The sequence below is a fragment of the Schistosoma mansoni genome, chromosome 3 (genome assembly GCF_000237925.1).
Source record: "Schistosoma mansoni strain Puerto Rico chromosome 3, complete genome".
Taxonomy (NCBI): Eukaryota; Metazoa; Platyhelminthes; class Trematoda; order Strigeidida; family Schistosomatidae; genus Schistosoma; species Schistosoma mansoni.
The window spans coordinates 25,996,984-26,008,393 of NC_031497.1; the positions used below are offsets into that span (position 1 = coordinate 25,996,984).

An 11,410-nucleotide genomic window follows, 5' to 3' on the forward strand; every position below is an offset into this window, starting at 1 on the left:
TACAAAATTATCTTAGCTTTTGTGACATTTTTCACCACATATTTTCTATTCATTTTCATTCACTTATGACCTGATCTCTAATGCTACATAAGGTAATATACGATTTGAAAAAGGACAAAGATACAGAGATAAGAAAATTATTTTAGAAATCCATATATAGTACTCACATTACCATTGATGAGTGTTCAATAACAATATTACAGAATTTTGATCTTAAGAACAACTGACATGATTCCCTCAAGATAATAATAAACTGAGATCAATTATACTGTCTATTCAGGGGAAAACAAAAAAGGAAATGATATCACATGACATTCCTTTTGTTTCTGGGAATGTCTATATCAAATAGAATACTATTTATAAGATCTTTCGTCTAAATTAGAGCGAATAGTTTCACAGTATTTGAGCGCCGAGTTGATGTGACACATTAAATAGGAATAATATAAATTTGTAAAATCTCAGCGAATTGAATTTGAAGTAAATCCAACGTTTCACCTGACAGTCTGGTCCAAGCTTTTTCAAGAGAATATAATCAATCATCATCATAACCAGTATTCAACTTAATAATTTGACTTTATATATACATACATGTTATATTTTATAGCTGTCTTTGATATGAGCCCGTGGACATCTCTCACTACGAACGATAGAGATCATTGTAATATGAAAGGAATATATTGCGATCTCTATAGTACGGCAACTGCTGGTCGGCGGCCTATACTCCATTGAGAGTAACAGGTGTAAGTAAGTAAGTAAGTAAGTAAGTAATAGTACGGCAACTGACATACAATACTACGACATTTTCGCCAAAAAAAAGGACTACAAGAATAAGACGTAGTCACTAAGGTACTTCATATTTTATAAAAAGCAAACTCAAGAAGAATAACTTTATACATATGGTAATATAAAACATACAGAAAATTGGAAAAGTAAAAGTGACAAAGACCAATTGGAGAAGAGAAAAGGTCATGCAAAAGTTTTAAATAATTAAAATACCTTAGATTAATGTGAAACGTATGGAAATAATATTCATTACCAAAAACTGAATAATCTATGATTATCTTAATAGTTGAGATCATGAATCAATTGAAGCTAGACCACAATCGAAAACCTGGAAGCACTGGACGACCGTTTCGTCCTATTAAGGGACTCCTCAGCAGTTCGCATCCAAGATCTCGCCTCACCAGATTTGAACTCAGGACCTATCAGTCTCGCGCTCGAGCGCCTAACCATTAGACCACTGAGTCGGCTGGCATTCAACGGTGTTAATGTCTAGCTTCAACTAATCCACATAATCGAGCAACCATTCACCAATGCCTTCAGTGAGTCGATATCTCACAACAGACCTGGTTGAACTCCACTGGTTACTGCTTCTCACTAGAACTCCAGGAAATACCTCATGGAGCCAGTCACTAGTGAGCATATGATCATTATCAGAAGGGGGTTTTGTGTAAATACTTTGTAAATAATTGAATTAACTTCATTGTATTAATACAAAAGCTGAAATCAAGTGTTTAACATTTAATCTGTATACTGATATTAAATATTTTCAGTTTATCTATAAATGATGGAACTTTCTAACTTTTTTTGTACTTCCTCTGAACGGTTAGTTTATGGATTAAAAGTGGTGATTATAGTTGCCTTTTTTTGATACTATTACATTAATAAATAGATTGTTATTATAACGTGTTGTAGAGATTCATTAATTATTATTATTTAAACACATAAATATTGGTACAAGGGGGCACCAGATACATATGTGCCACACAAATCTCATTTGATTTGTGTGAGGGCTGAGATACTGCCTAGGTGCCCAAACAAAAGCAGGTGGTTTCCTTAGGGGGTCACACACGGAGCCTTTGATCTAAAGGTCTGATCCACATGACAGTGGAGCATCGTAAGGAGATGCAGTCCCATGGTAGCCGGTGACCAACGATTGGTTCATACAACATTTGTTCCACCAGGATACTGGAGCCCATGTGAACCATTGATTTGTAATCAAGATTTTCCAACCCCCCTAGGTGAACTTTTGTGTCCACCAACCCGGTTAAAGTGCCGGACATTCGCTTTTCATCCTCTAAATTTCGTAAACAACAATAATGCCACGAGAAGGCAGTGAGTAGGACTTCCCTGACTGAGGCTATATACGCGTGGTCATGTGAGAGCATTCCGAGAGGGAGAGCGGACTCTCCCCACTCTCTGACATACCAGGACATTTGGGGTCGTTGTAGAGATTGCCATGTTTTATAGTATATATCAAGAACTGATATTAGATTTTTTTTTTAAAACACTGAAAACCAAATAATACTTGACAGCTAATTCATTCTTGAATGAGTCTCTTCGAAAATATACATCCACAAGTTAATCGAGGATATAATCCATAGTTTTATGAACCTTCAACAACTAGTTAACCTTAAGATCATTTATGTTAACATCCAAAGATTTACATCTATAACTTTAGTAAATTAGCTAAATCATTCAAGTATCATTCATTGCCACTGTTGATATTTGCCTCACATCCGACATCAATAAACAAATGTGGCTTCTAATTTAAATTTCGTACTAATTAATTGATCACTAAGCAGTAATCTACATTGTATTGCTCCACGACTAAACCATCCAGCTTAAAGAACAAAACTCCATCAAAATCTTAACCATTATTGTTTATCAGATTCTATTCATCAAGTTGAAATATAATCACTAGTCTAAGTGGCTTGACATCTTAGCACAATATGTTTAAAGATAAGATAGTTGATGATAGTCAGCTTCGAGATAGTGTGTTTTGACCGAGTTGAAACATAGCTAATTGATTTCAACTTAAAATCTAAACCATTGGATATAGGCTCATTGATTTAAAGACTCTAATTTCGTTTCTTGGAGAAGGAGTAAGTGTTCACTGCTGAAGAGTTCAGACTAGTTTTCACGTTCTTTTCAGTGCTCTATGCTTTCCAACAGATTTCTGACTAGGACCAGTCCATAATCCAAACTATTAGTATTCTATCCGTTTATTCTAACCGAAAAGCATAATATTTAGATTTTAATAGTCCAGAGATAAGTTCTTAATTTGACTCAATGAGTCCCATTAGTGTGAGATTTACGGCAATAGTCTTGATTTTATCTTATTAGGAGAAGAGTGAAATTAGTCATGAATGTATATAGAATGAAATTACTTTGAACAGCTTTCAACTGATATTTCATTTCTCATTAGAAATGAATAAATCAAGATAACTAAACTAAACTAACTTAGTATTGTCTGTTTAGATCCTCCTAGTAGCTGAGCGAATAATGCGATGGCGTTTGAAGCGAGTAATACTGGGTTCAAGTCCCAGAATGAACATCAACTCTCAGATGCAGATACATCCAGCTGACGAGTCCCAAATAGAACGAAGTGACGCGCGTCAAACTGGATTCCACTGCTAGCCACTTTCCATCTTTGCTTTAAGGAGTATATTTTTTTAAAAAAATTACATAATAATCATTTATTTCTATGGTGACATTTTTTTGAAAAAGATTTTAAATCATTCATAAACTTAAATTAATAGATTAAAACATTATTCCTTCAAAAAGGCAAAACGAAAGAGAAACAGTTGTCACTATTGACTAAAGAAAACAATAACCATAAAATCTATATGACTTATAATGTACTATATGTGCAACATTCTACATGTCACCCTATGTATATACATATATGTAATGTATGTAAGAACTAAATCTAGCTAGACTTCTCCATTAATCAATTTAACAATTAAATAGGTATTTAATTAATAACTATCTATCTATCTATGTTGTTAATCTACATAGTTAGCTACTGATTAACCGATTAATTAACCAAGTATCTTGTTACTAACTAGGTAGTCGGTTAGCAAATTAGTTACTTAGTCAGTTTAGTTGCATCATAACAATGTGAATTGAACTAAATGAGATATTATGAATCTATCTATCTACCTACCTACTTATCTATCTATCTACCTACCTACCTATCTATCTATCTATCCATCTACCTATCTATCTATCTAACTACCTATCTATGTATCTATGTATCTGTCTAACTGTCGTTATACTCAATAGTACATTAATTTATAAAGTTAATCTAATCATAATTAGTAAATAAGTATAACCGACAAAGTTCTATTGGAGGTAACTATTTAAATACCAACAAAAGAAAATGTATAATCACATATTAGAGATAGATACATACATAAATACTCTGCAATTTAATGGTAATGAACTAAGAAGATTAATAAATAAAGTCATTTCTTTTGTCTCATATTTTTGTTCTGCGGTTCTACTTTATTATTATTATTATTAGTAGTAGTAGTAGTAGTAGTAGTAGTAATACCAGTAGTACTGTACATATAAAACTGACAATGATGTGTAATACAATGGTGTAAATTGAAGTAGTTTGATACCATCAGTCTGTGATATATATATATATAAATTCACTTAGTATTGTTTGTTTAAATCTTCCCATTGATGTTTTAGGTCTGCAAATGGTCAGTCTCTTATTGGCATATGTGCATACTATGCGTATTGCCTCGATATAGCCTTAATTCACAAGCATTGTAAGCAAAGATGAATAGTGGCTAGCAGTGGAATCCAAGACGCGCGTTTCGTCCTATTTGGGGTTAATTTTACTTGGCCACTGAGTCCTGAGTGGATAACGCGATGGCGTTTGAAGTGAAAAGTATTGGGTTCGAGTCCCAGCGTGAACATCAACTCTGAGATGCAGGTACATCCAGCTGACGACTCCTAAATATATATATATATATATATATATATATATATTGGAGATGTAAGGTAAAGAGCCTTAGATTTAAATTATTATCACTATTATTAACTTTATTCAATATTATATTCTTGATATAATATAGAATTTTCAACACAAAGGAATTTCAACAACTTTTCCTTTATCAGAGGGGAGTTTTGTGGAGATTTTCGTAATTTTATATAGTTGAGATCATGAATCAATTGAAGCTAGACCACCATGGAAAACCATTGATGCGCACTGTTGAGGAGTCCAACAGTAGGATAAAACGGCCGTCCAGTGCTTCCAGGTTTTCCATGGTTGCCTAGCTTCAATTGACTCATGATCTCAACTATATAAATCTTTTCCTTTGCTTATTTCTTGATCAATCTTTATGATAAATAATGAGTGGTCGCCAGTTAGATGTTAACAGTTCACGACTTGATATCTGAATAATGTTCATTCTTTTCATAGTTGAAATCATGAGTCAATTAAAGCTAAACCACCATAGAAAACGTGGAAGCACTGGACGGTTAAGTGCTCTGGCGCGAGACTGTTAGGTCCTGGGTTCGAATCTCGCTCGCGAGGCGGGATCGTGGATGCTCACTGCTGAGGAGTCCCATAATAGGACGAAACGGCCGTCAAGCAGTGCTTCTAGGTTTTCCATGGTGGTCTAGGTTCAATTGACTGATGATTTCAACTATGAAAATACTAAAATCTCCACAAAACCCCCTTCTGATAATGTTCATTCTTTTCAATGCATATATCTAGCAACTACGATGTCGCTGATTTGGCTCTTTTGTAACTTGTACAGTAAAATGTCTTAAACTTTTCACAAACTCACCTGAATAGATTATGAAACTAATAAGCATAATGATGTGTTAGAACAAACAAAGAAACAAATAACTTGTTGAAATATTCAAATAACAGGAACAGGTAGTTCAAATATTCAAGCCGGCCGCCTCTATTATATTGATTCACATTCATTAGTATGGTGTATTAGCTGTTCACTAATAGATTTAAACACTTATTTATTATGTTCGTTGTAAACAATGAATATTGAATATTGAACAAAAGTTTAAATGTTATCTAATACAACAAACAATATATATATATATTCTTACTTACTTACTTACTTACTTACGCCTGTTACTCCTCATGGAGGAGTATAGGCCGCACACTATTCTACAGAAAATATCATGTCAAAATGACTTTTAATTGAATTTGTTTTAATTAAACAAATCAATTATATTATAATTAAACATAGGCTTATTGTTCTAGTAATCAACTGATATAGTCAATTAGAGTTCATTAGTCTAATGAGAAAGTAGAGATTATCAGAACTATGTAATACATATTAAATGCAGTACATTGTAAACAATTTAATTATATATAAGGTATTTATATCTAACATAAATAAAGGTCAACTGGACAAATTAATAGATATGAGTAAATCAGAAGGGATTTTGTGGAGATTTCAGTATTTTCATAGTTGAAATCATGAGTCAATTAAAGCGAGACTGGTAGGTCCTGGGTTTGAATCTCGCGAGTGCGGGATTGTGGATGAGCACTGCTAAGGAATCCCATAATAGGACGACACGGTTGTCCAGTGCTTCCAGGTTTTCCATAGTGATCTAGCTTCAATTGACTCATGATTTCAACTATGAAGATATTAGTAAAACAATGTCAATAAAGGGAAATAACATGATCTTTATAACTCTAAATAATAAATCAATAAAAACAGAGTAGGTTTGGTGTACATGTTGATTAAGATATTAAATAGTGTGTATACAACAGTATAACTACCTTAACTTGATGAATTATATATTCAAATTAATTTGATAGCAATTAATGATAAAAATTCAGTCATTGTTGATAGAAACGTAAGCCTAATCTCAATATATTTCAATCATATTACTGATATCACATATAGGAATTCCGGTGAAGATTACTTACTTACTTACTTACTTACTTACTTACTTACTTACTTACTTACTTACTTACTTACGCCTGTTACCTCTCGTCGAGGAGCATAGGTGGCAGACCAGTTTTCTCTATCCAACCCTGTCTTGGACAATCCTTTCCAGTTCCTTCCAGTTATTGTTCATCCTTTTCATATCTGCTTCTACTTCCCGGTGTAATGTGTTCTTTGACCTTCCTCCTTACCGCTTCCTTTCAAGATTACAAGTTAGGGATTGCCTCATGATGCAGTTTGAGGATTTCTTCAATGTATGTCCAATCCACTCCCAACGTCTTTTCCTAATTTCCTCTTCAGCTGAAGGCTGGTTCATCCTCTCCCACAGAAGGCTGTTGTTGATAGTATCCGAGTAGTGAATGTTGAGTATTTTGCGTAAACAACTGCTTATGAATACTTGTACCTTCTTGACGATGGATGTAATAGTTCTCCACGTTTTAGCTCCGTGCAGTAAGACTGTCTTGACGTTCGTATTGAAGATTCTCACTTTGAAATTAGTTGACAGTTGTTTTGAGTTCCATATGCTCTTCAATTGTAGAAATGCTGCCCTTGCTTTACCAATCTTCACATTTACATCTGCATCAGATCTTCCTTGTTCATCAATGATGCTCCCCAGGTACGTGGATGTTTCCACCTCTTTCGGAGTTTCTCCATCAAGTGTGATTGGGTTGGTGTTCTCCGTGGTGTATTTGAGAATCTCGCTTTTTCCTTTATGTTTGTTGAGGCCTATTGATTCAGAGGCCGAGATCCGTTGAAGATAGTAAATACAAATTAAAAAGATTGAAGTGGTTATCTATTACAAAAATAAATGACAAGATTTTCTAAACTGATAGAGTAGAGCTATTTCTTTTGACTGAGCCAATCAAGATCACTATTGTAATTTTTACTTTTCCTGCCAAAGTTTCAAAAGGCAATATTATAAACTATTCACCTTATGAAGACCATTATAAAAAAAGTATCTTCATTCAGTGCTGAAATTGCTTAGAACTAATTGGAACACATCTTTTGTATGGATTATGATGTCTGAGCTGAACGATTTATTCATGAAACTTTCATTGTCTTTCTAGACAACATCATTAGAACATATTTCACATAATTCTCTTTAAAGTATTCTGCACCTCAGAAAACACAACACCTTCAAAATCTTCATCCTGAGTTGTAAATATTCTCCATTATGCAATAAGTCTATTTCAACATCATATAGTTTGCCAGAAATAAAATATTACACTGTGTTGCACAAATACCAGGAAAGATCACCAATCACTATGTATATCATGAAAACTAAACGAAACTATTTAATGAAGCACCCAAACATAAACGGATCTGTATTTTGATGTAGGTTTATTCTCTGAGCTGGATGGTTTGGTCGTGGAGATTTCATCGTCCTTCTGAACGACATCATCAGCACAAACTTCGGGTAGAAGTGAAGTGTTTGAATTTCTCCAACAAACCATCCAGCTCAGAGAATAAACCTACATCAAAATCACCCACCTGAGCTACAAATCTTCCCCATCATCTCACGGATCTATATTGTTGAATAAATGAGTCCTTATGGATAAAACAGTCTGTTTCAAGATAAAGGAAACTGATTAAAACCCTTAAAGTACCCACCACCCACCCTATTCACATTTATACAAATGCTAACTGTTATCATTTTCTTCATTAAGTGATCAGTGAAAACCAAAGATCATCATAAAGATGTTTCACCATAGTTAGGGACTTCGGGACAGTGAACAATTACAATTCCTTCAGTAGTCGAATCCAGAACATTTAGATGTCCAGGCTAGCGTACTACCCATAGACTACTGAATACATACTCTTACATTCAGTCAGTCGGCGATATCGCTTGACCACCATCAAATAATATAGGTAATATCTGTTTTATTCTTATTGTACTTGAACTTCAGAAAAATGTAGACCATTACTTGAAGACTCAATGATCTGAAAATAACGAACCCATCTAAAGTCCTAAAAGTCCCAGGTTCTGATATTGAGTGGCTTATGATATATATATATATATGTCTAGCTAAAACCAATTTATGAAATAGTCTGCCTTCAAATTGAAAAAACTCCAAAAACATTATATCCTAATATGTTAATTTTTTACCTTAGGGAAAGACATGGTCACGTAATATATAGCACGCTGTTTAACCGATTAAACGCTAAAACAATATTCTGGAATGGTTTGATATACCTAACATATTTACCAAAGATAATCACTAGACTGTCTGTGTGTGTGAATTGGTTAATTACACCCAAACCACAGATCTACATCATAAATATTCGTCTCCTATATTTAAATTAACCACCATCCCTTTGTTCTGTAAGCTATCGCTTGTCTAAAAAGTACGTAAAAAAACAAATAAATTGTCATCTGTGTGTATCTTTTATGCCATATCTTCCTCCTTCAAATCTTACTTACTTACTTGCGCCTGTTACTCCCAATACAACATAGGCCGCCGACCAGCCTTCTCCAAAGTACTCTGTCCTGGGCCATCATTACCAGTTCTATCCAACTTTTGTTCATTCTTCTCATGTCTGTCTCCATTTCTCGATGTAATGTGTTCTTTGGTCTTCCTCTTCTCCTTTGACCTTCAGGATTCCATGTGAGGGCTTGCCTTGTGACGCAGTTGGTTGTTTTCCTTAATGTGTATCCTATCCACTTGCAGCGCTTCTTCCTGATTTGTTCCTCCACTGGATGGAATCTGGTTTGTTCTCTTCCACAGTAGGTTGTTGCTGATAGTGTCTGGCCATCAGATCCGAAGTATCTTGCGTAGACAACTGTTAATAAACACCTGTATCTTCTGGATGATGGCTTTCGTAGTTTTCTACGTCTCCGCCCCATACAGAAGAACTGTCTTGACATTCGCACTGAAAATTCTGATCTTGATGTTGGTTGACAATTGTTTTGACTTCCAGATATTATTCAGCTGTAAATATTCTGCTCTTGTTTTGCCGATCCTCGCCCTTACATCTGCATCAGATCCACCGTGTTTATCAATGATGCTTCCCAGATATGTAAAGGTTTCCACATCCTCCAGAGGTTTTACATCAAGTATGATTCGATTGGTGCATGTTGTAATGTATCGGAGAGTCTTGCTTTTACCTTTGTGTGTTTTGAGACCTGCTGTTGAGGCTACTGCTACACTGGTTGTCTTCTCCTCCTTTAAACCAAACACACAAAAACACCAAGAAAAAATAAAGAGCTGATGTATTTCCTTATATCTTCTAACTGGGCACATTGTAAATATTTGTTTTTTTAATCTTGTTTGGAAGACAATCTTCACAGTAAAATGGTCGATATAGATTGGAATGCTATCACTGGATAAAAATCTCATTAAGGTTTTATACTCAGATACTGAATTGAATGTAGAACTTTAATAAGTGTCCTCTATTCTCGAACACCTAATAACATTCATCTGTTTTTCAACTTCGACCGGTTCTTAACATAAGATAATAATCATTCTATGTCATCAATGGTAAATAATTCGTTATGATTTGATTTACTCCATAGATAAACGCAATTGCTGACTGAAACATGAAAATATTTATCTTATAGTTGAAATCATGAGTCAATTGAGGCTAGACCACCATGGAAAACCTGGAAGCACTGCACAGCCTTTTCATCCTATTGTGGGACTCCTCAGCAGTGCTCATCCACGATACTGCACTCGCGAGATTCGAACCCAGGACCTACCAGTCTCGCGCCAGAGCACTTAACCGATAATATTGATCTCTGAATTTTAATTCAAATACTACTTACAAGATGTTTTAACTAAGCGATATGGTTAAAAATTAAGTCTGCAACTATCCACAAAGTTTCCACAGTTCAACAAGTATTGTATCCAACACTTTTAGACAATAATTTTAATCATTTATGAAGTGAATTGTGTATAAGAAAGTGTGATTTTCTCTAAATCTTTCATTGAAGTGACCTGGAGTTATCCACTACTGTCTGCTATAAACATATCATTGTAGAGTAAACTACTTAGCTGGATGAAAATCACAAGTATAGTAAAAGGTAGGAGTTAAAATAGAAAACTGTAATGAAGATTACATTCTAATAATCAGCATTCACACATTAAATAAATGGAAAATATGTGTTAATGTAGTGAACAGAACACTAGTCGAGGACAATCGAATGCCTTTCAACACGAATTACAGACTATCTCACTAAATTCTGATAACCATACAGTAAACAGTTAATTTGAAAACTATTAATAAATTGTAAGCAAAGACAAATAGTGGCTAAATTCTACACCAACGATCTTTCAGGCTCGAGTTCAGGATGAGAAGCGTTTTATATAGCAAACTAAAGTTGCATCTGCCGGTCATCGAACTCAAACTGAGTGGCTTAAGAGTACTGTGCTCATTGCAAAGCTGGGATATAGGGAACTTACTCCTGTGCAAATCGTATATATGAATTACTGAGGATCTACGAACAAGAGCAAAATGGCTGTCCAGTACTTCGCGGCTTTCTAGACTCTGAAATCACTATCACTTCTTAATGGAAACTACTTACAATAAGTGATCTAATTGTTATGACGTATTTTTAAGTCCATAAATGTTACATACTCGTATGATTGTAATGTTAAAAAAATTAAGAGTCCATGTTTTACATAATTGGTTTATATACAAGCCAAACGAAAGACATCACACAATAAAATAGGGAATAACAATTACACGAATTC

The 11,410-nt window shown here is 34.4% G+C and overlaps 1 non-coding gene across 1 annotated transcript; it reads right to left on the bottom strand.

Moving 5' to 3' along the window:
- Positions 1-10,870: 10,870 nt before the first annotated feature.
- On the bottom strand, positions 10,871-11,298 carry Smp_tRNA_02221_Pseudo_TTG.1.1. The gene has a single exon. It is a non-coding gene (tRNA).
- Between the last annotated feature and the right edge of the window lie 112 nt (positions 11,299-11,410).